This window comes from Diceros bicornis, chromosome 6 (assembly GCF_020826845.1).
Source record: "Diceros bicornis minor isolate mBicDic1 chromosome 6, mDicBic1.mat.cur, whole genome shotgun sequence".
Classification (NCBI taxonomy): Eukaryota; Metazoa; Chordata; class Mammalia; order Perissodactyla; family Rhinocerotidae; genus Diceros; species Diceros bicornis.
In genome coordinates, this window is record NC_080745.1 from 23736914 (window position 1) to 23764413 (window position 27500).

Here is a 27500-nt window from a genome sequence, read left to right on the forward strand (position 1 = left end):
AACTGATTTGTCTCCTCTTCCATTTTTCTAGTTGTACAACAGAAAAGTCTGAAAGACAGGATTTAAGGAGAGAAAGGCATTTCACTTCGGTTTTTTTTCCGTCTGTGAACATATGGAAAGGATAAACTCTAGTTTGAAATATTAGTGCTTATTTTTATTTTATATTAAGAAATTAGCCTTGTTCCTAGTTTTCTAGGTCTTGAAGGAAAGTTAGGAAAGTTTCTGAAGAAGATTTTTTTTAAAATTCTAGAAAACTTTTCAGTTGACCCAAGTGTTTGATTAACAATAAACACTCCTGTCTCTGATGATTCAGAAAGTTGTTTTTTAGTCTTCTGATGCCTTAGGGCCAGGAGTGTATGGCCAGCATGATAAATCAGCTTTTGTTTTATTTTCTCATGTAAACCAGAAGTTATTTTGATTCAATACCAGCAGTCTTAATTTATAGTAAAATACAACTATTTTTTTGATGTGAACCTTTAGGTGCCCACAATCGTATCCCAAAATGAAGAACCTTTGAAAACAAGTGGCAGGTGGTCCCATTCAGCTTTATCAGTTTAGATGTGTTTACCTCTGGAGATGGAGTGAAAGTAATTGTATCTGGCAGATAGCAGAGTAAAATTGTCGGTGGCACTGCTAATTATTCAGTGACTTCTATCTGTGCAGCTTCCCATTTTAATTCAGACAGTAAGTGTCTGCAAATGTCTGTGCTAAATATTCCTCTTGCTATCAGACAGCCTCTAAGAGTGTGTGTGCGTGTGTGTCTAAGAATTGATAATTTTATATTCTTGTTTCCCTTTCCTTTCTCTGGTGGTTTATTTTCAGTAGTTGATTGGTGGAAATAGATAATGCGGTCATCTTTCTTCCCGAGCCTGGTAACCTCTTTCCAGCAGTGATTAGTGGGAGGGAAGAGACACAGGGCTCAGGTCACTGAATCGGGTCTATCCCACTAGAAGCCCCCATAGGAGTGGCCCTTCGTGGCAGGTGGTGCTTACAGGCCTAGGCTGTTGCCATTTCAACTATGTTTTTATTTTCTTAAAGCAAGAGTTCTTAGCATGTTCCTGTAAATTTAAAATTAAGACATGAGAAATGACGTTAGTTCCTCTCTAGTGAGGGTAAGTTGGATTTGTAGTCACATCTTGGCAATTGTTTAAATGGAAATAACCTCTATTCACTGGCCTCTGGGTCAGGAGTTTTTGGCATGAGGGCTCGGAAGCATTTTCCTCTTTCATTTCCGTAAAGTACTGCAGTATCTTTTTGACTTTCTTCGACTCTGACCTCTTGTGCCCTCACTAGGGAGACTAGATAGCTGAGAGAAAGCCGTGTCAGTTGGTGATTGCATCAGGAGGCCGAAAGAGAGAACTTAAGACGAAAACAAGACAAGAGGCAAAGGTGCTAGACTGTCAAGCAGTGTCCGGTTAAAGGTTAAGCCAGTCTCTGCCTGAAGACACAGCTGGAGGCAGCTGCATCCCTGTGCCCTGAAGGGAGGCAGCTGGCCTGGGAGGGCCTTCAGGGCAGGTCCCCGGGCTCTCTCCTGTCCTGTGGACAACTGTCCTGTCTGGTCCAGTTGGAGCTCCGAGCTCCACTCCCGACCCAGCCCCCACCTGGCCCCCACCCAGTCCTTACCAGCTGCTCCTCTGCACCCAGGGCAGACCCAGAGGAGCCCACGGGGTAGAGGAAGAGAGGAACAGGCAGCACAGTACTAGTTAGTCCACATGTTACGGGATTGATTCCAATCCCCTGCTGACCAATGTGGAAAATTTCAGTACTCTTTTTTTTTTTTTTTAAACCCCCTCCCTGAAATATAAACAGTTGAATTATTTTCCAGTTTCGTCAGGGAAGTAGAGAATCACATGTGAAATATTTTTGTAATAGGCAGAGTTACTCATTTTTGTTTTACTAAGTCTTTCCATTCAAATACACTTGGTTATTTTCTCATCATTCCCATTTGGGCTAATACCTTTAGACAGGGTGCTGGAGGTCCAGAAAGGCACAAGGTAGATGGGAGCACTCTGCCTCTCTCCACAGAAGACAGAAGCCACACCTCTAAATGAACCGGGTTCTGACTCGCCAGCTTTTCCTTTAAGCACCTTTACCTTGATCAAGGTTTAATACCTTCTGTTTGCTCTAAGCTATACTGAGGAAACTCTTACAAAGCACAATCCTTCCTGTTTGTGTAGTCTGTGTTTTAAGTTGATGGATTTCAGTTCTCTCTTTAAAGGGTTACTTCTCTGTCTGGTTTCCTTTGTCTAGTGCATGTAAGTGAGTTCGCTCTCTGATTTTGTGACTTCGGCCTGCTGAGAGTTGGAAGATCTCACCCCTTTCGTTGCAGGACCATTTTTTCTTTTTTTGTGGTGGTGCAGATGTAGGAGGAAGACAGGGATGAAACTGATCTTGTGTGTGATGTCTTCTGTCGCCGAGGCCCAATGCTGTGCTCCTCTAAGCCAGCCTCCTTTTCAGGAAGTAGGTAGGGCTGGGGTCTGAATTAGCATCTGACATCAGTTCCACTGTGTTTTGCTTTATACCTTCCTCTTTCCAGAAAAGAGTGTGTATGAACTCAAAATTTCTTTCTTCTTTCAGCAAGCTTGTTAATGTTTATGCTGTCACTGAGTTCAATTTCTTTATTTCTTTCTTCTCTTTCTCCTTTGGCTCTTAAACTTTGGTTTAATTTGTTTACTTTGTCCAAACTCAAGTTGTGCACAAAGATAAATTGAGCCTTATTGACTCTCACTGCTGAAATGGCCTCAGCCACATTTCTAGAGAATTCAAGAAGAGTTATCATGGTTGTTCTTGAGATAAATTCTTGAGGCTCTGAATAGCTTGCCTGGTAGAACCCCCGAGATAGAGGTGAGAGAGTGAGAACGGGGAGATGGACATCCCATCCCTTTGCGTGGTGCCCTAAGGTACCTAGGGATCTTGTTTTCCTGGTGGGGAGGACGACGAGAGAGATGGAATTCCAAGCCAGGGGACAGGACTTGCATCACTAGATTGCAGGTACATTCAGGTAGGCTGTAGAGGACCTTCAGAGGAAGGCTTTGCTTGAGCAGACATGAACTTCTGTTTAGAGTAGGTGATTTTTGAGCTGCTGCAAGAATGTCCATTTAGCTATGCAAGTATTGTTTCAGGAATTAGAAACTCTTTTTCCTTCATTTAGACTCATGCTTTCCCATAGATAATGAATTTTATTTTTTATTGTTCTTGTACCTCAAGCATACCACTTTTATGAATGAGAGTTCGGCTGGGTTTAGTAAAACTGATTTATTTTAAATATTCGCATAGTAAAGTTGTTGAATTGACAGAGAATTGAGGGAAAATTTAAGTGAAAAGCATCAAAGTCCAGAATCCAGTGGAAAATAGGTCTTTGCCCATTTAAGTGTCTGACAAGTGGGTTACTTGTAAGTTATGCCAAGGATATTTTTAGAATTCAGTATCTCATCCTTAGGTTTTCAATTATTTTGATTCCCCAACAGATTCTAAAGGGTAGAAGAGAAGTGAGACTGGAAAAAAAAAAAAAATTTCTGCGGAGATAAGGCCAACTGAATCTTAGTATGGTAATTAATTGGCAGAAAATCAATAATTCAGTGAGAAGTCTCTCAGCCAGTGGTGGCAAAAGACAGTGTAGTGAATGTTAGTGAATTTGGGAGAATATACAAGTATCAGTGAGCTAATTGGATGAATTTACATATGGTGTTACTGTAGTGTTACACAGGACTAGTCATTTGGGAAATTTATAGGAGATAATGGAGACCCAAATGTTTAAATACTTTAACCATTTGTCTGTCCCTAAAGAGAAACCTCAATAGATGTGTATTTGGTTTGATGAATTAAAATGGAACTGTTTTTTGCATTGTCATCTGATGATTAAGAAATTTTAGTTTAGCTGCTTTCTTTATTTCTCAAATTTTTTTCCTTATGGGAGCTGCCATCTAAATGTTCCTTAAAGGTAGTGATTCTCAAATGTTTTATTCTCAGGACTTTATTACAATCTTAAAAATTACTGAGGACCCCAAAGAGCTTTTGTTGATGTGGGTTATATCTATTGATATTTATCGTATTAGAAATAAAACCCAAGAGATTTAAAAAATCATTATTAAATTAAAAATAATAATAAACCTACTACATGTTAACATAAGTAGCATTTCTATGAAAAATAACCACTTTCCAAAACAAAAGAAACCTTACTGAGAAGTGTGTTTTATAATTTTTGCAGTATCTTTGATATCTGGCTTACTAGAAGACAGTTGGGGTCCCATCTTCATTCTGGTTCATCTGCATTTCTTCTGATGGGATATGTTGCTTTGGTTGCCATGTATGAGGAAAATCCAGCCTCACACAGATGTGTTGTTGGGAAAGGGAAGGAGGGAGGGTTTTAATTTCATTTTAGATAATTGTGGATCATCTTCTTTGATACTACACTAAACAAGTGGTAGTTTCTTAAAGGTTGGTTGAGATGTAGAACTTGAAACCATATCTATGAACTTCTAAAACTGTTCCATATATGATTTTGAATATCATGCATTTATCATTTGGAAAATCTCCCAAATATTGATATATTTCATTTTGCAATATCAAAAAAACTCGTATCACTGATTAGAAAAGTCTTGAAATGTAAGGAAGTGGTCAACTTTACAAGGGGATATGGATATACAAGTTTTCAGAAAGTCTAATTTTGCGTAAAAGATTGAATTTTACTAATCAATTGTTTTCCTTGAAAATGGGCCCATTTTGTTCCTTTTCTTTAAAATGTCTACCAAATAGCCATGTCTGAATAACCATAGTTTGTATATCACTCTTGCAAGCAAAGAGTAGTGTGTCATGAAAAAAGTGGCTCCTTCACCTCACGGCTCCGTGTCATAGATGCTTTTCCTCGCACACCATCAACATGCAGGAGGGGGGCTTTTTCTGGGTGTTAATTTGATAAAATTAATTATTTTTACTTCTTCATCAAGGACCTTAAGTGAGACCATCTTTTTATCTGTTTATGTTTAGCTGCAGTTGTGCGGTGTGGTTACTGGTACAGTTTGGTGTCACTGCCTTGCTTTGTGCTGAGTGCCAGCAGTTTTACATGTTATTGCTCTCGCACCATTGATGCAGTGAAACAGGCAAATAATGTCTTAGAATTCTTATGAAAGTAGTTTGACATCGCAGATCCGGTTGAAGAGCCTGGGGACTCGGAGTCCATGGGTCACACTTTTGAGAACCATTGCTTTAAGACATGTGGGAAAGGTGCTAAATGAAGCAGAAGGTAGGCTTGATTTGTACTTAATTGAGTGTTACTGACGTGGATTATAGGCATCGTGCTGGATGGGGGGCTGGTGGGTGTGTGAGAGAGTTACTGGAGTGTGAGCTTTCGTGGGGATGTCAGCTCAGGTGTCCTGAACATCTGAATCAGTACTTGGTACGTAGTTTGAATAATTAAGTTGAGAGCAATGGGCTTATAAATTCATGGATTTCTTTAAAAATCAAATTTATTAAGGTAAATTTTTTTCTTGTATTATAAAAGTAATAAAAACAGTGTGAAATGCAGCGGCACAGCCACTCCCGTCCCACGCTCCCCTGTGATATGTGACTTCCCTAGTTACCCCTGCACTTGAAGGTCTGTTTCCTGTTCCATCGAGGTCCCTGTCACCAGCCGGGTAGAACCACTCCAGCAATAATAACCGCACCCTTTGTTGATTCTAGCTTAAAAAGCTGACCAGTGTTTTCCCCCATTGGGAGATACGCCCAGTGTCAAGGACAGCACCAAGTTGGCTATGAAATTGATTCTGCTGTTACTGACAAAGTGCCATTCACTCCTGTTTTCCCAGTGTTTTTGCATTGTGACTAGGTGGTCAGGCAGTTTATTTTGTTTTCTATGTATGAATGAAGTATCAAAAGTGGATTCTTCATGGGTGTTTCCAGAAGAGAAAGTTTTCCATGCCGAAAAGAATACCTCATCATTTCTATCAATGGTTTTATTTGTTCTTCCTTAAAAGAAATTTACCTTGGTAATAGTGAGAACTAACTTATATTTTTGTGGGTTAGACTGATGCCTTTGTGTTTTTATAATAAATTTACATCATTAAGGGTAACTGGTTACTCGTGAGTTGATGTTTTGCCCCATTTTATTTTTCTCTTCAGTTTTCTGATTTAGTGTGATGATCTGAGGGGCTCTTCCTGTGAACGTGGAACACGCAAGTTGGAGTAGGTCTTCAGAGCCTGTTGAGAAGAGGCCAGGTTTCCTTCAACTGCTCTTGCCATTAGGAATCCCCAGTTGTAGAGGCATGTAGAGATGATGTGCTTGTGTAGATCAAATGAAAATGTCTGATAAAATATTAATAAATACCTTATTGGACGTCTGCTCCTGAAGATGTGGATGAGGGAAACCTAGACGTTCTATTTTATAACTGTCTTTTTAATCGACTTCACTGTAATAAAGACAGGACCCACATGATCATTGAGAAATACCAAAGGGCGGTGTGAGCGGAACTGGAGTGAAACCCACTGTCCCAGCCCTGTCACAGTCCAGAGCAAACAGACGAGGTTTGAGGAGGAACTGAGTCTTGCGTTTTGCTTTTATGTGGGATTTTTCTGGATTAGCTGATGAAGCCAAGCTAAGTAAATATTATCTTCTTTTCGTGTTGGCCTTTTGTTTTGAAATATCATTCCAACTCTATTCCCTATGTAGTTTTCATTACTGTTATTATTTTTACAGATTAGAAGTACCCCCCTTTCCCGTCTTGCTCATCACGTTTTTCTTACTTGAAGCCTGTGAAAAATTTCATTCAGTTCAGCAAGCGTTTATGGGGTATTTGCAAGTCAGTAGCTGTGTATTATCACCAAACCTGCTTCTCTGCTTTCCGCTGTTTCCATAAGCCCTGTGATTTGCACGTTCAGTATCCGCTCTTAGCATGCTCTTCACTCTGCTTTTTTCCCTTGTTAGGTTATTGAGATTAAGGGAGCCTTGTTACAGAGAATGAGTCTTCCAGGACTGACTTTCTTCCTCCTTTGTTCTCTTCGTATTGTTTCATTGTTGGACTTCTTTACTCTTTGATGTGTGCACAGAGCTTCAGGTATCAAGCTGTTGGCTCCTTTGGGATGGAAGACGTTTTGGAGGTGGAGAGAGAGGAAGGAAGGGAGAGGAGGAGAGAGGATATTAGAGAAGAAGGATTATTCTTCTTTGATCAGTTTACATTTACACAAAATTCTTAACCTTTGGCCTTTCGCATTCTCTCCCCCCACTTTACTCAGACAGAAACTGTACCTCTTCATCTGTGCTTGTGCTTGTATAATAAGGCCCATATTTTTCTGTGATGATACAGTGACCACTTCCATAGATGAGGTTGTAAAATTTCTTTTACTGGGGGGGAAAGAAAGCTACTGCTTATTTATTAGAAAATAAGCAGTAGCTTTTAGAAAAGTATACTTTACTGACTGTATGCATAGAACTGTCATCTAAAAGTCTAATATATTGATACTGAAAAAACTGATAGAAGTTATGTTTTCTTGAGTACAGCAGATAACCTAAATGGATGGGTAAAGGTTACTCTCTTTTATTAAATTTCAAATGGTTTCGTTGTATTTTTTTGCCAAATTGTGTATCAGTTACAGAAGTTAGCTTTGCATTTTCTACTTTTATGTATATAAAGATTTACATCTCAGTTGAATAGATATGTAATTGTTTAAAATATGAACAATGTGAAGTAATGGGACTTAAATGAAATACACCCTTACTGTTTAGTAAATATTTGATACATATCAGCTGGAATACTTTCCTTTTCCCTCCAAAGATGACAACACAGTTATTATATAACTTGGCGCTGTCAGATTTATTTATTCTTTTCTCGATGTGGCCAAGCCTATTCTAGACAAATCTATGCCAATTTATTTTCTCTTTCTCATTTTTCTTCTGTCTGCTTTTCCCAGCTCATCGAAGATTTTCGTCTTGCATTTTGTATAAGTAATATTTACATATGATTCAAAAAATTCAGCTGATAATGGGTTCTATTCCTTTCAGTGTCAGAAAACAGATGGGACTAACTACGCAAAGTTATTAGTTGGGGCATTTTTACCTTTTTTTGGATACCACTAGTCATTTTTTTTTTTGTGAGGAGATCAGCCCTGAGCTAACATCCGCCAATCCTCTTCTTTTTTTTTTTTTTTTGCTGAGGAAGACGGCCCTGGGCTAACATCGGTGCCTATCTTCCTCCACTTTATATGGGACGCCGCCACAGCATGGCCCACCAAGCAGCACTTCGGTGCGCGCCCGGGATCCGAACCAGCGAACCCCGGGCCGCCGCAGCGGAGCGCGCGCACTCAACCGCTTGCGCCACCGGGCCAGCCCCCCACTAGTCATTTTGAATTTAGACTTTCTTAGTTTATTGTGGTGGCTACTAGTACTTGTTTTTAAAATAGAGAATCTGCTTGACTTTGACAAATATGTTTTTTTCTTTCCTTTCTTCATTGAATTAATAGATACTATTTCAGGTATATAATAAAGGATCCCCCGGTCTTAAAATGGCATCATAGCATTATTACGTTAGAACCTCGTTCAACCTACATAGAGAGCGTGAGATACCACGGGGTCCAAGTGTGCTCCATTCAGTCATGGGTGCTCCTAAGGGTGGATCAGTGTTCAGCTCTTAAGATAATGAACATAACCCACCACGTTAACGGATGCTATTTTCTTATTTGTAATGTTGTGCTTGTCTGCATGCAGATGATAAAGCAAACTAGCGAATGATAATGGAAGAACGTGTATCAGCTGTGCCTGCCAAGTCAATGTCCTGTCTTTTTTTCCTGGATAGGTATGCTTGTGGTGATGCATATGAATTTATCATGTACTTCTTTCTGCTAGTAAAATTGTTCCTGGTTCCTATATTAAAATTATGTCATTATTCATCATATTTGACACATTGGGTAGAGGAGAGGGGTGTTCACCAGACAATATCATGAGTCGCTGCTCACCCTCTACCTAAGCAACTCTGGAAAACCACTCTTGGTGTGTGTGAGCAAGAGTGGCAGGACAAGGAGCTGGAAGGATAGGGTGGAGAGAGTGCCAGTGGCTTGGTCACCTTGGCCAAAAGTTTAAACTTGGTGGTCACTGTGGAGTAAGTAGTTAAAGCTTTTTAGCTTTGATTTAGCAGGGATGTGTTGTTTCCAAGAGTCTTCCTTGTTTATCTTATTTGTGGGAATTACTGTAAGAGCCCAGAGTATTTCCTACACCACATCAAGGGCCATCCCTTGGTAATTTAGTTACTCTTAAAAGTTCAAAGAAAAATTAATGTAATAAATTTATGGAAAGGGATAAAGACTTTGAATTAATTGTGACATCATTGTCAACAAATGTTTTTGAATATGAGAAGCTTGCCTGCTTATAATTATTCATTTCACCAACTATTTATTGATTACTTATTATGCCTAAGGCTTCTGCTCATTAAGAACTCACAGTTGAAGGTAGCAGCATCTATAAATAAATCACATATGAGACTGAAAAATGTTACAGCAAAAGGTACAAGTAACGTTCTCTGGGAGTTACAGAGACCAAGAGTCACTGTCTGTCTAGGAAGTTTTTCTTTAAGACTTTTTTTCCACTGGAAATGTCTGAGAGAGTTTTATGAGAGTGAACGCCTTTGACTGAGGCTGTGAAGGATGTATTTTGGGTGATGAGAACATCTCCATAAAAGGGACGGAGACTTTAGGGCATATTTATTTGGGAAAGGTCATTTGTCGCATACTATAACTCAGGTAAAAGGTACTTGAAGCCATCTTATGGATTTATTTGAAGGCTATTTTGAGATTTAAGTTACGTGTGGGGCAATTTTGAATAGATGTGTTGGTCTAGAACGTTGGTTTTGAGTGACAGAAACCTCACCTTAAGTAACTTAAGCAGAAAAGGAAAAGTGTTGCTCAAGCAAGTGGGATGTCTAGGAATAGCATGCTTTAGGCATTGCTGGACCCAGGGCCTCAAACATGGTCACAGGGACTCTTCCTCTCTGTGTGTCTTGGCTCTGCCTTCTAGACTTTGCTGAGTTCTTCACCTCAGCCCTTTCTGTGTCATCAGCAAGATGGCAGCCAGCAGCATCAGCTCACCTCCTCCTACCTTAGCACCCTCAGGAGAAACCAGACTCTGTCTCCCAGGAACCCTCTAGAGAACCTATCCCAGAGAAGATGTGGATGACTTTGCTTTGATTCTGCACACTAAACTGGTCACTGAGGAGAGGGAATGGTGTGCCTGAGTGGCCCTGTGGGCAGCAGTACATCAAGGGCGGGAGAGTTCCTCAGAAGAGCCAGGAGAAGCAGGTGTGGACATGGTATGCTGGGCAGACAGCCACTGAGGCTGGCATGGCTCACAGCAGCAGAAGAGAGAAGTGAAGGAAGGTGGGAGCTCTTAGCCAAGGTAGGGAGCGTGAGTCGAGGGAGAGGTTTGTCGGGAAGGACGTGAACTCTATTTTTTGCATGTTGAGCTAGAGGTGCTGGTTTGTCATTCATGTGGCAGTTGGCTGTTTGGGCACAAGAGAGATGAGTAAGGTGAGCATTGTACCAAAATAAGTGACTGATGATAGAGATAGGCACGGAATAGGTAAGCTCACTGAGGAGGATCATATATTAGGTTGAATCACATGCAACTCTTGCTTTTTTAGGTAAAAAATGGTAGAGTATTAGTGATTTCATGTGCATCAGCCTGTTCTCTGGGAATTCGCATTTAGAGATGCCTATGTTCTTTCTCTCAGCAGACGTGTGTACTCTGTGCCTGTGCCGTTCTAGCCTCCCACGTCCTTATTTTCAGCAGCTTTCCAGTCTCCACAGAGAGCTAGTCTTGTTTTCCTTTCCTCTTCCCTCTCTTTTCCTTTTCTTCCTTTTCCTCTTTTCCCCCCTCTCTGTATCTCTCCTTCCATTTTTTTGGAAAATATTTATTGGTTCCTTTTGAAGTGCTGAGCACAATGCTTAGTACTGGATATGCAGCCTTGAAGCAGACTTTGTCCCTGCCCTCCTGGAGTCTAGAGTCGAGCTAGACACGGAAGCAGAGTGTTGTAGGGCTGATGGAATTCTCTACGAGGTGCCATGTTGTAAGGCTTAAAAACTCTATGAGGCATGGTGTTGGAGGGCTCATGGAATTCTGTGTGAGGAATGGGGAGGTATCTAAGTCCTAGCTTCTTCCTGATTCACCCTGGGGCTGGGGAGGAGGGATGCCTGAAAGTTGAATAGGTCTGTACCTTGCTGACAGAGTTGAGGGGTGAGGGGATGGAGCTCTGCCCCACCCCCACACCCCCACACCTCTGCCATGGTCCAGTTACTCCAGTGGTACCTGCTCTATGAAGCTTTTTCTTCCCAACCTCCCTCCTCCCAGGTAAAATTTGGCCTCTTCCTCCTTGGTGCCCCCCACAGTATCCTATTAGAGATGTCTTCCATTACATTCTGTTGACTCTTGGTCACACTCTTCTATGTAAAAGTTGGCTCCCTCTGTTAGGCAGTAAGCTTCAAGTGGCAGAACTTATGTCTTAATATGGACAGCATTTAGTAAAGTGTTTGGATACCAGAGGTGCTAGGTAAATATTTGTTGAACGTTATAGTCACTTTGAAGGGGCTCTATTTCCAGTATGTTTCTCCCTTCTTACCTCTATCTAACTTAAAAACACCAGAGTATATATACAATAGAATATTATTGAGCCTTAAAAAAGAAGGAAGTTCTGCCATATGCAATGACATGAATGAACCTGGAGGATGTTATGCTAAGTGAAATAAGCCAGTCATAGAAGGACAAATATTGCATGATTCCCCTTACATGAGGTATCTAAAATAATCAAACCCATAGGAACGGAGAGTAGAATAGTGGTTTCCAGGGGCTGGGCAGAGGGGGAAATGGGGAGTTGCTGTTCATGGGTATAAAGTTTCAATTATACAAGATGAATGAGTTCTAGAGATCTTGCTGCACAGCATGGTGCCTATAGTTAACAATACTGTATTGTGCACTAAAAATTTGTTAAGAGGTTAGATCTTATGACAATTAAACAAAAATGTAACCGCCACCAAAAAAAAAAACACCACCTGAGTGATGAGAATGCTGTGTTAGGCCAGACTGAAATGACAGAAGGAAGTGTCTCCAGTGACACTGCAGGACTAACCATGCTGACAGATTTACGTTGTGCTCACCTGACTCACAGTGAGAACAGACTCTTTCGACTGGTCAGTCATTTGCTTGAGGTTTGTAACATGTTTTAAAGTTGAGCCGACATCTTGGCTGTGATTTAGACACCTGTGTGAAAGTAGACCTTTAAATAGACTGGAAACAGTTAACAGAGACCACAGGGCCTCTGTGCTTGTGTGTCTGGGGGCCACTGTTTGAGACAGTGAAGCCTGATTACTAGCACTGGTGGTGGTCAATGGTGTTGAATGTTGGGTGTTGACAGGTGCCCCGGTTTCCAAAGCGCATTTCCTGGAGCAAATGGCATAATCTGATGTTCATTTCCAGAATCTTCTGCCATCTAAAGCTCTCCCTAGGTATGATTGGCTATTTGAATCTGGCACTGATTCCATATTCGGTTTTACGCTTCTTGAGGAACTGTCTCCTGAGGTGTATCTTGTACTTTTGGAGTGAGTGAGGTCTGGGTTAGGATTCCAGCTGTGTGCCCCGAGGCCTAGTGGTGATATCCTGTGAACCATAGGATATGGCTGTGGTTCGTGGATTTGGTGAAGCAGCTGTGGCTGGCCTGCTGGCCCAGATATTGGGCTGGGGGGAGAGGCAGGTGTCGCGTGTGCACATTGCCAAAGTTCACAGGTACAAAGACAGAAATCAGCAATTGTGACTGCCCCTGGAAGAGATCTCATTTTGAAAGGAATTTTTATTTTTAAAATAAAAAACAAAAAAATTAGCCTTTCTCTGGTGCTGGCTTTTCCTGAATACTAGCAAGCCTGTCTTAACAGTCGATGGAGAAACAGTGATTTTGAGCTGGATGGAGTATTTTTATTCTTCTCAGTGGAAAGAAAATATTTGCCTTCACTTTCTCAGAACCCCGTTTCACTGGGAAAACAGCTGAAGAACCTGGTGGTAAGAACAAAGGGCCAGACCTTTCCTTGCCCACAAATCTGGTTTTCTTTTTTTTTTTTAATTTTTTGTTTATTGCAGTAACATTGGTTTATAACATTGTATAAATTTCAGGTGTACATCATTATACTTCTGTTTCTGCATAGATTACATCATGTTCACCACCCAAATACTAATTACAACCCATCACCACATACTTGTGCCGAATTATCCCTTTCACCCTCCTCCCTCCCCTCTTCCCGACTGGTAACCACCAATCCAATCTCTGTCTCTATGTGTTTGTTTGTTGTTGTTATTATCTACTACTTAATGAGGGAAATCATAAGGTATTTGACCTCCTTCCTGTTGAAATGTGAGACACCTCCTCTCAGCACTGGGCCAGCGAACAGGGGAGCATCTTCTCTTCTCCCTGACCCCCTGCAAGGCAGGCCACAGCCCCAAGTTCTGCTGCATGAGAAGACTTTGCTTTGCTGAAAGCTCCCTAATTTTTTTTCTGTAAAGCCTAAACATTAGGCAAAAGACAATAGCCAACTGCCTCATATAAACCACCTGCTTGATAGGAAGTGAAGCAAAACCTGGAGTCCCTCATGCCACTTGGAGAATTTGTGGTTTCCTTTCCTGTCGGTAAACAAAAGCCGTCAGTTAAAAGAGTGGGACCTTAATTGTTTACAGGATGTTTTCTGTTCAAAGGAAGGAGAAGTGCCTTTGACAGAGTTGCTTTCATTGTGTGGGGGATGTTACAACATTTTGTAAGGGATCTCTGCTAGAGAACAGAAAAGAACCACAGAGGATTTAGTCATGAAACAGACTGTTTAATCAGTAGGACTTTTAAAGGCTTATTTCATAATAGTTGAAGGTTTTATAATGTCTCAGCATAAAAAGTGTAAAAACCAGAAAGCCTCATTAAAGAAAAAAAAATTGTTTCCTAAAACTTTCAAAAATATTGATGCCTTAGAGGGCTTGAATTTTTTTTAACTGTATGAGTTCATGCTTTGTTTGCAAGGAACATCATTTGTAATGCGGTTATTTCTCTTCCGTAGGCCTTCCCACGTTGCTTTGTGGTATGTCTAGTAGTATGTCTGGGTTCCCTGGCATACCTGCCCCATGGCAGAGACTGTCTCCATCTTTGTACCCTTGGTTCCTAGTACAGTGGTTGATAACTAGGAGGTGGTCAGTGAATATTTGCCAGGTGGGTGAATGCTTGGTTGGATTTAATAACTAGTGAAGACTGAAACTGTGACATAAGATGCCCAATAATACATTCTTTTCTAATTACTTAATGTTAGGAAACCTTTTTAATAAAAACTTTTTTTTTTTTGCTGTGGTAAAATGTCCATAATGTAAATTTTACCATTTTAACTGTTTTTAAGTGTACAGTTCGGTGGCAATAAGTACATTCACGTTGTTGTGCAGCCATCACCACCATCCATCTCTACAGCTTTTTCATCTTCCCAAACAGAACCTTTGTACTCATTAAATAATAACTTCCCATTTCCTCCATCCCCAGCCCCTGGCAACCGCCATTCTTTCTGTCTGTGTGAAGTTGATTATTGTGGGTACCTCATATCAGTGGAATCATACAATGTTTGTCCTTTTGTGACTGGCTTATTGCACTTAGCATAATGTCTTCAAGGTTCAACCATGTTGTAGCATGTCCTGAATTCCCTTCGTTTTTAAGGCTAATATTCCATTGTATGGATGTACCACAGTCTGTTTATCCATTCATCTGTTGATGGACACTTGGATTGTTTCCGCTATTTAGCTATTGTGAATAATGCTGCTGTGAACATGGATGTACAAATAATCTGTTCACACTCTGCTTTTAATTCTTTTGGGTATATACCCAGAATTGGAATTGCTGGATCATATGGTAATTCTGTGTTTTATTTTTTTGAGGAACTCACCATATTATGCTTTATGTTTTTAAGCTCAGAATTTGCTATATTGGTTGCGAAAGTTATGTCACTGAGAATTTCTTTCCTGTCTCTTACCCCTGCCTGTAATCTTATATTCTGCCACAATTGAGGGACTAGTAATAGTAACTCTTCATCAGCTGTGTAAGTGCTTCATAAAAATTGAGACTGATGGAAAATGATGGGCTTTCTAAAGCCAAAGCCAGTTATAGCCTTCTTGGTAGGTGACCTTATAATTTATCAGCTTTCAAAGTGAAAGGAGCACTGTTAATACTATGCTGGGACAGCAGGTGTAAACTGGCCGTCTTGAGACACTTTACTTATTGGGGTCTGTCTTTTGTAGGAAGCAGAGTATAGGTCTGTGCACCACGCATTGTTATGTTTTGAGTCCATGCCATGTCAGGTAGGAGTGTGGCCCCAGTGCACCTCACTCCGGTTTAGTTTGCAGAAATTCTTATCATTACTGTTTTGAAAAATGATATAGTCAAAATATCATGATCTTAGGAGCCAGGCCAACTTGAGTTCACACCCTGCTCCATGTGACTAGCTGATTCACTTTGGGCAAGTGACCATCCCATAGAGCACGTCTCCTCATCTGGGGGACAGAAAAGGACAATTTTTTTTTAAGGTGATTGTGAGTTTGGAAATAACGTATATCAAGTATTTAATAGAAGACCTGGTATGTAGTGCTGCATACCTAATATGCACCACTGCGGTTATTACTAAAAGCAGATGCAATGTGACAGAAGTTAGTACCAAAATAGGCACCTGGAGCAGAAGTTCTCAAAATTTTGGTCTTAGGGCCCCTTTGAGTATTATTGAGGATCCCAAAGAGCTTTTGATGATGTGGCTTATCTCTGCTGATACTTATGATATTAGAATTAAAATTGAGAAGTTTAAAATTATTTAGTAATTAATTAAAAATGACAAGCCTTTTACATTTTATTATAAATAACGTGTTTTATGAAAATCACTATTTTCCAAAGCAAAAAAAATGTAATGAGCAGAACGGTGTTTTACATTTTTGCAAATCTCGTTAATATCTGGCTTAAGACAATACAGCTAGATTCTCCTGTCTTTTGCACTATAACATGTTACTCAACCTCTGGAAGTCTCCACTGTGCACTGAGGGAAGGAGAGTGGAAAAGGTAAATAATGTCTTGGTATCACTGTGAAAATAGTTTTGACCTGGTGGACCCCTGGAAGGATCTTGGGAACCCCTGGGGGCCCTCAGACCACTCTCTGAAAACCGCTGACCGAGAGTTTTTCTGTGAGTCTGAACTAGATCTGTTTCTTCTCTTGTAGGATCTTGCTCCTGGTTATGTAAGCTGGAGCCTCCTGTTCTACCCCTGAGGTAAGCCTGTTCGGAAGACCGGAGCCGCAGAGGCTTCCTCACCCCAAACGGCTGCTCTGAGTTTTAAATTGGGCTTGTGTGTCCCACTAATAGTTTTGGGTTTTTTTTAATATATAAAGATTATTTCTCTTCCCCTTGGCTTGTGGATTGAATGTTTTGATTTTTTCACTCCTCCACAGCAAACATGGGTGAGCACTGCTTTAAGAAGCCCATTTGAACTTTGGAATGGCCTCGACTGGGGGCTTCAAAAGGAGTCACTGGCAAGCTCCTGTGAGCGTCCCGTAATGTGTTTAATAGGATATGATATTTATTTTTTTTATAATATTTTTATTTTTATTTATTTATTTTTTCCCCCAAAGCCCCAGGAGATAGTTGTATGTCATAGGTGCACATCCTTCTAGTTGCTGTATGTGGGACGCAGCCTCAGCATGGCCGGAGAAGTGGTGCGTCGGTGTGCGCCCGGGATCCAAACCCAGGCCGCCAGCAGCGGAGCACACGCACTTAACCGCTAAGCCGCCGGGCCGGCCCAGGATATGATATTTAAAATTGGTTTGTATAGATCTATGTGGAGTGTCCTTTAGGTTAAAGGGCAGAGTGTGAGTGTAGTGGTGGGTAAAGGGCTGCACAGAGGCTCTTCTCCTCGTGGAGGAGTGTGACGTGGCGGGTGTGCCCTGCACTGAGAGGGGGTACTGCAGGATGGCCATGGAGAGAGCGAGTGGAGGAGGGCCCAGGCTTCCTGGATGAGGTCCAGCCAGCTCTGCTTGGAGCCCAGGGTACCACCTTAAATTCTTTCCTCGGACAGAGAATAAAGGCAGAGCTAGCTGCTCCCTGGCTGTGTAGGTTCACAAATACTACATTTTCTATAACAGAGGAATTAAGATGGGTTTGTGAAGGAGCTGTCAGAAGTGACCATCCCCCCGCGCATTTGATCTCTGCACTTGGATTGTCAGAAGTGGATTACCATCCTTCTCTCTCAGTCTTTCTGTCTGCGCGCACGCACACACACACACACACACACACACACACAGAGTTTTCTTCTGTACCATTTAAGGGTAAGTTACATACATCGTGGCCCTTTACCCGCCAAGTACTTCAGTGTATTTTCTAAAAATAGAGATATTCACTTAGTTAACAATAGTTCAGTGATCAACTTTAGATAATTTAATATTGATTTTTTACTTATACCTAATCTATTATTAGTCTATTCCAATATTGTCATCTGACCCAAATGTCCTTTCTAGTGTGGTTCCCCCTCCACAGGGAGTCCAGTCTAGAGTCCGGTCCTGCATTTAGTTGTCATATCTCTTGATCATCTTTATTTCCCTAGTCTTTGTCGTTTATGTGTATTGGTGCATTTTGAAGTCTGTGGCCTGGGAGCCTGCATTTAAAAATGCTGTTGAGTGAATAAGCACTTGAACAGTGGCCGTCATTGGAGGAGGGAATAGATATCCAGTACATGTTTTCTTATTACAAATTATACATAAAGTATACATATGTTGAATGGTGAAATTGTGAAACTACTTTCAGGAGAGAGGAGAGGAAGAATCAAGGAAACAGCAAGGAGCGACTCTCATCCCAAAAAGACTGTGTTCTCTCTTATATGTGACTCAGAAGACTTGGCTGAAGTGCTAATGAAGGCTTTTAAGCCTGAGTAAATTCTGACGTGGAAATAACAAGAGGGAGATAATTTATATTTTAGCAGGGAAACGGGAGATATTACCTAGGTTTTTTTTTTCCCGCTTTTTCTCCCCAAAGCCCCAGTAGATAGTTGTATGTCAGAGTTGCACATCCCTCTAGTTGCTGTATGTGGGACGCCGCCTCAGCATGGCCGGACAAGCAACTGTTGGTGTGCGCCCAGGATCCAAACCCAGGCCGCCAGTAGCGGAGCGCGCGCACTTAACTGCTAAGCCATGGGCCGGCCCCCCCTAGGTTTGTTTTAAGGAAGAACCCTCACTTTGTGCAGCAGGGCTTGTCCCTCTTGGTCTGTGGTCTCCGCTGAAGCTGGGTGCTGAGTTCATTGTGTTGCTAGCCTCCGGACCGCTGAGGGCACCTTGTACGCCTGGGCACAGCTCTGATTACCCTGTCTGTTACTTTTTGCTTTTGCGTACGGTGGGGAGATAGCTGCTGCCTGGAATTAACACTTTCTAGGATTTCTCTAGTCAGGTGTGTATAGCAGCTAACTTAGAAGATATGGTCTTAGATTAATTTCTTTATGGGTAATTTTAGTGAGTGAAGTTTTGGGGATATTGTAGACTATGCAACAGTATAAACATTTGTGATACATGCTCGTGATTTTAAGCATCCGTGCTTCATTTTGTCAAAAATTAAATTCTTTAGTTTTTAAATTTGTAGGTGTATTGAGTTCAAACAACACAGAAATATATAAAGTAGAGCATAAATCCATCCTATGTTCTTACACCCCAAAGGCGATCACTGTTGATAGACCTTTTAAATCTGCATGCATACTTTTTAAAAACAAAAAACAAAAATGCGATTAATAAATACATACTATTTTGCCAGTTGCTTCTTTTCGCTTACCAGTAGATTGTAGACATCTTTTCGTTGTCGCCATTTAGGTAGCTCCTACTTGTTCTTTTTAATGATGAATTGTTTTTCATGGTGTGGCTACGCTGTAATTTATTTAATCCTTGTGGAAAGACATTAGGTACTTGTCAGTGTTTGCTTCTTACTAACAACATATTTGATTATAGACTTATACAACTATTTCCCTAGGATAAATTCCTGGTAATGACGTTCCTGGGTGAAAGAGCACACACACTTAAAGTTTTGGTGGCTGTTGCTATATTGCCCTTCAGGTAGGTTGTGCCCATTTAAGGTTCCGTCAGTGACTGAGGGTGTCTCTAGCTTCCACCAGCACTGAGTAGTCTCAGTATTTTGTTTGTTTCTGTTTTTAATGTAAAAAGTATTTTGTTGTTTTAATATTTATGTTGTTTTTTTTTTAAATTAATGCTGAAGTTAGGCAACTTCACATTTTTACTGGCCGCTTGTATTTCTTTTGCCCACTTTTCTTTTGAATTATTACATGTACTGATTAGTTAAATTTTATTCTGGATATTAGTCCTCTGTCACATGATACAAACAAGTATTTTTGCCAATTCTTACTCATCTTCTTTTTTTACCCCACTGTTTGAGTTGTGTATGATGTGAATCCTGATCAACTCTTTAAGAAGATAGAGTGAAGTAAAGCTGTGCAGTGTTAACTAAGCTGCTCTGTATCAGTTAGTCTTTTTTCTGAGTTGAAAATCCATTTTAGATGCTATCTTAACATGGGTTACACTTATACCCCATTTAAAGAGGACATCACAAATCCGTACAACATATCTGTTAAAAAGTAGGAATGAAGTGCATTTGCTTTGGTTCTTTTATTTTCTCTTTTTCAAGACCTTTATTCTTACATAAATTTATATGTAACGAGTACATTGTTTAAAACGATAAATTTTGCAACAACGTCAGAATTGAGGAGGTGATACACTGGTTTATGGCTGACTTGTTGCACAGTCCTGTAGAGATGGTGTTACCATTCGATGTCCTCATTTTCCCATTGATGAAGTTAGGGCTTCTCTAACTAAGCATCATAAGGGCTTAGAAGCGTATTTCTCGGGGGATTAGGAGACTTGTTCTGTGGAGAAATCAGTTATTATCATTAGGGGATTCCTAAGAAAAATTTGGGCTGAGCTTCATATTCTTGTCCTTATAAAGATGAGTAGAATTTTCCAAGATAGCTGGTACCTTGGTGTTATAGTGGTGTGTTTTTCAGCCCTTAGATTTCTGGTAAGAATTTTTAACTCCTTAGGTATTTTCTTTCTTTTTTTCTTTTCTTTCTTTCTTCTTCTTCTTTTTTTTTTTTGTGAGTAAGATTGGCCCTGAGCAAACATCTCTGCCAATCTCCCTCTATTTTGTGTGTGGGATGCTGCCACTGCATGGCTTGACAGTGGTATAGGTCCACGCCCGGGATCTGAACCTGCAAACCCCGGGCTTCCGAAGCAGAGCGCACGAACTTAACCGCTACACCACTGGTCCAGCCCCTCTTTTTATTTTTTCTTTTTTTGACCCTCAAAGTTCATCTTTTATTTAACCTTAATAAATGATATTCCATTTAAAAATATTACTTTAAAAATGAGCCTCTGTTCACTAGTATATTTACAATTGCATTTTAGGGTGATTTTAGGGTTAGGCACCATTTTTTAAAACAGCTCTATTGAGGTATGATTGACAAATAAAAATCATATGTGTTTAGGGTATACAACTTGATATTTTGATATATATATACATTGTGAAATGATAACACTCAAGCTAATTAACATATCTGTCATCTCATATAGTTATCTTTTTTGGGGTGTGTGTAAGAACACTTAAGATCTACCCTCTTAGCAAATTTCAAGTATACAATACAGTATTGTTAACTATGGACACCATGCTATGCATTAGATCTCCAGAACTTATCCATGTTGCATAACTGAAACTTTGTACCCTTTGACCAACATCACTCCATTTCCCCCCTACTCTATGCTTCTATGAGTTTGACTATTTTAGATTCCACACATAAATGAGATCATGCAGTATTTGTCTTTCTGTGTCTGGTATATTTCAGGTATATTTCGCTCAGCATAATGTCCTCCAAGTTCATCCATGTTGTTGCAAATGACAGGACTTCTTTTTATAAGGCTAAATAATATTCCATTGTATGTATATATCACATCTTCTTTATCCGTTCATCTGTCTGTGATCATTTAGGTTGTTTGCATATCTTGACTGTTATGAATAATGCTGCAGTGAATGTGGGAGTGCACATGTCTCTTTGAGATCCTGATTCCAATTCTTTTGGAGAAATACCGAGAACTGGGATTTCTGGATCATGTGGGAGTTCTGTTTTTAATTTTTTGAGGAACCGCCATACGGTGTCCCATAATAGCTGTACCAATTTACATTCCCACCAACAGTGCACAAGGATTCCCTTTTCTTATTTATTTATTTATTTATTTTCGTTGAAGTATAGTTGACATAGAATACTGTATTAGTTTCAGGTTTCAGGGGTACGACATAGTGATTTGACATTTATATAACACTATGAAATGCTCATCACAACAAGTCTAGTAAAGTCTGTTACCATACAAAGTTATTACAATATTGTTGACTATCTTCAGGTATTTTCTTATCAGAAGGGTACTGTTTTGATGACTGGAATATCTTGTTCCTTTTCTCTCTGCTCGCAGCTTTCCCTTCAATCTTCTACCTTTTTAGAATCAAAATAAGTATTGGCAGGGGGGTGCTAGGCTTCCTTTCCATCCTATATCTTATCTGTTTTTCTTTTTGGCCACTTTTTTAAGGCCAGTAGAATTGTAGGACTCTGATCGACCTGGAGAGGGACCATAATTTATCTCCATTTACTTAAAATGTTCTCAGACTGGTAAGCTTCTCATTGTCCTGCCCAGGTTTCTGAAGAAACGTCGTATTCCTAGATCTCTCTCCTAGGGGCCCCATACTGGGATAGACGTCGTTTGCTCACTTACAGCAGCAGTGTGCTGTCTGTTTCCAGGATCAGGATGTCAAGAATGAGTCTGAACGGTGATGGTGCTTGATCTTGAACTCAGGTGCCTGGCTATTGGGAAATGCGTTAGCTTATGTATAAAACATTTAGGTGATCTCATATCTCATCCTTAAATTCGTTTTTTGCTGCTTATAATCATGGAATTTAAAGGTGGGTTAACACAAACATTTTCCAGGTTATGTTTAAAGGTATTTCATTTCATATCCCACTGTCAGCCAGATTTAGAAAGGTCTAGCCACCTCAGGCCAATGATCTTAAAACCTGAGGATCTCAGGGGAAGGAGACTGTAGGCTCTCCTGTTCCGTGCATCCTGGAGGGTGACTTAGTTCAGTAAATATTTATTGGGTAATTTCTGTAAGTGGAGCACCCTGTTAGGTACCAAGGGAAACAAGACGATTAAAATGTGGCCCTTCCCCTTCAAGAGTTTATACTCTAATGGAGAAGAAAAAATAATATACAGATAGCTCTAACGAAAGATTCAGTTGCTATAATCATCAAATACTAGGGGAATACTAGTGAGCTGAGATGACTGTGGATCTCTGCACCCTCCAGGATGCCTGGCATGTCATAGGCACTTAATATACATGTTTGAATGGATGAATGAATACATTTTGACATGTACATTTTGGTGTACTTTATTCATAGCAAAAAAGATGTATAGAAAGAGATAATGTGTTGGATTTATGTACAACCCCATAGGGTATGAGAAACTGGTGAGGTCACCAAGGGCTCAGGGCAGGCTGAGCAAAATCTATCGTGTGAGCCACCCTTTCTCCTCGGCAGTCTTGCTGGCTCCTTGGCTGCCACTTCCCGAGCCTGAGAGAACCCTCGTTATCTGTAGCACCTGAACCCATTGCTTGAACAAAGTAGGGTTTGGTCCTTAATTTGACAGGTCTAGCACTCTAGTTTCTCAGGGCTGATTCATGCTAGTCAGACTCAAAAAAAACTGCTATGTGCTTGGCATTATTTTTCCTAATTGACAGGATAAGATAAACTTTTCTTGATAACTAGGAATTTCTTTCTTTTCCTTCTCTTTTTCCAATCTCTCTTCTTACCGTTAGGTTCTGTCTAGTTGAATAAATGACAGAGTGCTTTATGTCTATTATATTACAAATAATTTTTCCCAAAATGTGACCCTGATCAACCTGATCACATGAGAGGGACTTTATGATCGAATGTGTGGTAGACACATGTCTCATTTGCAGTATATTAACAGGTCATTTCCTCTTCTTCCTAATAATTATTATTGTACATTATTGCAGCTGTATTTGCTTACTGTTCACTATGTGGTAGATGATATTTTAGTATTTCACCTATCTCATAGAATGTCCCAGCAGTTCTTTGAAGTAGGTTTTATTATCCGCGTTTTAAAAATAAGGAAACTGAGGCACAGGGAGGTTAAATGATGTTCTCAAGGTCACAGAGCTGGACAGGTATGCAGCCAGGAGGAGCTGGGCTGTCAGACCTCACTCTGTGGAGGTGCCCTGAGGTCAGGCAACTTCAGGAAAAGGCCAAGTCCCATTTCGTCTTGTCTTACAGAGATTTCAGGATGGGATCTTACTTTCTGCAGGCAGATATGAGAAGAACCAAAAAGAAGAGTTTGTACAATTGATAATGCACATATCCATATACTGATAATCCATAAACATAAACATACTGATATTGTGTAAAACCAAATGGAATCCTAACAAAGCTTTAAGAATGCGTCCTAGAATAATATGAAAAGATTATATGTTCTGATACTCAGGTGAATGTTGCATGAATGACCCGTCCACAGCCCGAAGACCCACTTGCCCCTGAGTGTTATGAGTGCTGAATCTTTTCCTAGTTAGTTGAATCTTCAACTTAAATGGCTTCTTAGTTTAACCGATAATTCTGCATGACCTCTGAAAGGTGAATGTGACTAATATGAAAGTCAGTAAATTAGGAATTATCATCACAAAAGGTTTAAAATGCAGTCTCAAACTTGGTATAAATCTTCTTCAGTGTTATTTGGAAAACATTTACCGTACTGCATTATAAAGTACTGTACTATAAAATACAGTACTGTATTGTAATTCTGTATATTTCCTTAGTGAAAAGCTGCTAATACTATTCTTAGTTCATGAATCTGACAGCCAACGGGGCTTTTTCACAAAACACATTGTAATTTTGTGAGTTAAATCTCAGCACTGTTTGTTTTCTTTCCTTTTTTTGTTTGTTTTTATTAAACATTTCTCTGGAGGAAATATCAGTGGAAGATTTCATAAAGGAAGCATTCAAGGAGGAACAATGGATAATGTTAAGATTTTGATTCGGAAGTAAAATAACAGTTTTTCTTCTATAAAAGCAACTTTTGTAAGTAATTAGCAATGTGTCTGATAGAAGCTGAGATGGAACCAGTCCAATTTGAGAGTCATTCCAAATGCAAACAGTCCTTCTGCCTCACATTTCTGTGATCTAGGAGGTTGTACGATCTTAGATCATTTGGTCTCCTTCACACCTTGAGGCACAGTAGAAATAAAGTGATCTATTCTATAAGCGTGTTTATTGAGAGAGAGAAAGGAGTAGAGAGTCTACATGTGCAGTGAAATGTGCTAAGTTTTTGTATTTAATTACCTGCTAACAAATATGAACACATTTCTGAGATCAGGTTCTTTGATTCTCTCTTCTACTCAATATAGTGATAATAAAAGCTAGCAGTTTCTGTTCTAAGTCTTTTTGTAAGCCCTGGCAGGTACTCTTTCGTTGAGCACAGACAGCTCCTATGACCGTCTTCCCTGCCCTGCAGATGCAGGCACGCTGAGGACAGAGATGCTCAAGGGACTTGTATGTAAGTGCCAGGGCTACCACTCTGGCCTGAGGAAGTAGATTCTTAGCTGTGAGCCTGTGCTGGCTCCCATGTATTTGAAGAAAAAAAATTCTGGCAAATGGGCTTGGTGGAAATACTATGATTTAGTGATAAGAACACAAAAGAACCTTCATTTTAAAGTTGGACAGCGTCGGAGTTTGCCATCCAGGTTGTCAGATTATTAATTTAATGTGACCTTAGGCAATTTACTTAATATTTTATTTGCCACAGTTTTGATTTTGGCAAAATGGAGATAATAATCTATCATAAGATTTTTATCTGAATTCAGTGAGGCAATGCTTGTTATAACTGATGCAGCTATTTTATTTATTTCCATTTGGTTTTATCTGAAAAATGAGCTAAAGTCTGTTTGTAAGACACTATTATTTAGTAATTCTCCCATCTCAGCTTTGTCCTGTCCCCACAATAAAAATCCATGGTAGAATCCCTTTTTAGTAAATATTTTGAGAAAAGGAAAAGTGAATGTTAAATTAATATTGGAGATTAAGGGTATTAAAATTTAGGTTTTAATTTTACATTTCCTTATGATATTTTCTGACTATTTTGGTAGCTGCTTATTGTGTCTTGATTTTTATTCTGTGCAGCGGTAGTTTCTAGAAGAGTAGCGCTGGTGGCCTCTTGGTGGCCCACCCTTTGCACTCGTAGTCCCTGATGCTTATCTCCAGCCTGTTGGTTTTTGCTGCCTGCCTCTGGGCCTGGGCAGTGGACCTTACTTGGCCTAAAATTAGTCTTTGTTGTTTTAAGCAGTGGTTCTCAGCCCTAGCTACTCATCCGAATCACCCGAGAACCTTTTAAAAACACCAATGCATAATATTTAAAACTGATATTTAAAGACTGAATTGGAAATTGAGTTTGACATCTGTATTTTTTAAAACTTCCGAAGGTGATTCTGATGCATAGTAAAGGCTGAGAACTCTGCTTTAGTGTAAGGGGAACTTGAAAGGGCCATATCCAATAATTATTAAAATGTAATCATCACCTTTATATCTCTTTCAGTGGGGAAAAAAGGTCTCTTAAAAATGGCAGTGAATCCTATAGAAACGTGTGGCCCAGTTCCCTCCTGCCCCCCACCCCCCTCATTTTTCTGTATGAGCTGTGAGGGCTCAGCTGGCTCCCTGTGTTCAGACGAGGTGAGGAACCCGGAGGAATCCAGGGGGGAGGCAACGTCGGGAACTTATTAGGTGCAGCCTGCAAATACATTCTGGCGTTCTTTTCCATTCCTTTGTCTATTGTTTGGCAGTTTAGTATGTAGGAATTATTCCTTGGTGTGATCTGCCTGCCGAACCATACTATTTTTAGGCACTAACCCACACAATAGGTTTATAAAAAGGCTATTGAACCTTTTGAGGCTGCTGGATTTTGTGTGACAAGGGCTGTTACAAGGGCTGTTACACCCGCCTCACAGTTCAGGCATGTAGGATTTTTTTGTTTCTTCTTTAGAAAGAGCCTGAATAGCTTAAAAATACAGTGGTTTGGCAGTCTGACAGGTAATGCCAGGTGTCTGCACAGCTCTTGTCCAATGTCCTGGCTCACCAGACACGTAGTTTCGCAGGTGTTTGTTATGTTGCTAATTTTTGTTCTCCATTTCCTTTTAAAATGTGCTAAAATATGCATAGTTAGTAAGTGCTGGGGGAAAAAAGTGAATATGTGAAGCGTTTTCTTGTTCTTGATTCTCTGCCCTCTGTCTAAAAAGTTGTGTTTTCCTCCATTGAGAGGATCCCCTTGTCGGCTTACCAAGTAGATTAAACAGATAAAGCCAGTACTAAATGTTATTTTAAATTTGTTTTTAAAATGGCATGTGTTTTTAAAGTGACAATCAGACCTTGCTGGGTTCTAATCCATTCTCAGAAATATGCATCAGTCCATTAGGAGGCAGAAACGTGAGGTTACCAGTAGTTGCAATGGAAAAACGATCTCTCCTTGTAAAATAATGTGATGCCCTTAATGTGTCCACATAATAGATTGGATATTATTTATGATCTTTTCTTCCTTTATTGTATCTCCCTGCATTAAAATGCTATAATAGGCAGTGTATTAGAATTACTGCTATATAGCTTTGACTTTTTAGAGTACATATCTTCATAAAGATCATTCTCAAACTAATTTTCAACCAGGCAATTAGCCAAGTAAAGATTTTCTGCAGCAAGGCTTAGTGAAGGGATAGACTCTAAGTTATCTTTGATGACTTTCCTGATTAATAGTGATGATTTTTAACTCCTTCTTTCTGTTGGTATTACAGATTTATGATTTTCCTTGGCATTTGAAATATGCTGTTGGGATCTATGTCTCTCTGTAGGGACAGGCCTAACCACTCTTATTGAGAAGAGTATTTTGGTTTCCCAACTACGTTTGGACCGTGTCGTCTATTTCTTCTCATCAGTATTTCTCTGGGGCTCCGTACCCTCCCAACCTCTTTGGGGATTTGTTGCTGATCTGGGCAGTTAATCCATGTTGGCTATGGTTATTCTCTCAGGGCCTCTTAGAGAAGCTGGAGCAGTGAGGACCCTTCAAGTGGTTGGCTTCCTGGCCTCCCCTTCACCTCCAGCCCTGAAGGGACTCTATTTCCAAACCTGCATGTCAAGAGTCTCCCGAGACCTTTGTTGAACTATCCATTCCCAGGTCCACTCCACACGCTGCCCTCTGTCCCCTCCTCTCCTGCCCCTGTATTTTGATTCAGTAGGTGAAAGTAGAGGCTAGTAAATGGAATTTTCATTAAGATCATTCTAATGCAGTTGTCTTTGTGGACCATTGAATGTTTGGGAACCACCCATGTAGTGCAAAACTTCATTGTC

The 27500-nt window shown here is 40.2% G+C and overlaps 1 protein-coding gene across 6 annotated transcripts in view; it reads left to right on the plus strand.

The window, feature by feature from the left end:
* The window catches only part of SIPA1L2 (signal induced proliferation associated 1 like 2), a 217715-nt gene that overhangs the window by 31765 nt on the left and 158450 nt on the right, over window positions 1-27500 (plus strand). For 5 of the 6 annotated variants that reach the window (XM_058543017.1, XM_058543016.1, XM_058543015.1 and 2 more), the window contains exon 2: window positions 16240-16288. The exons of the other annotated variant lie outside the window; for it this stretch is intronic. The gene's annotated coding sequence lies outside the window, so the exon portion shown is untranslated. The remainder of the gene's footprint in view (window positions 1-16239; window positions 16289-27500) is intronic. 6 annotated transcript variants of the gene reach the window in all.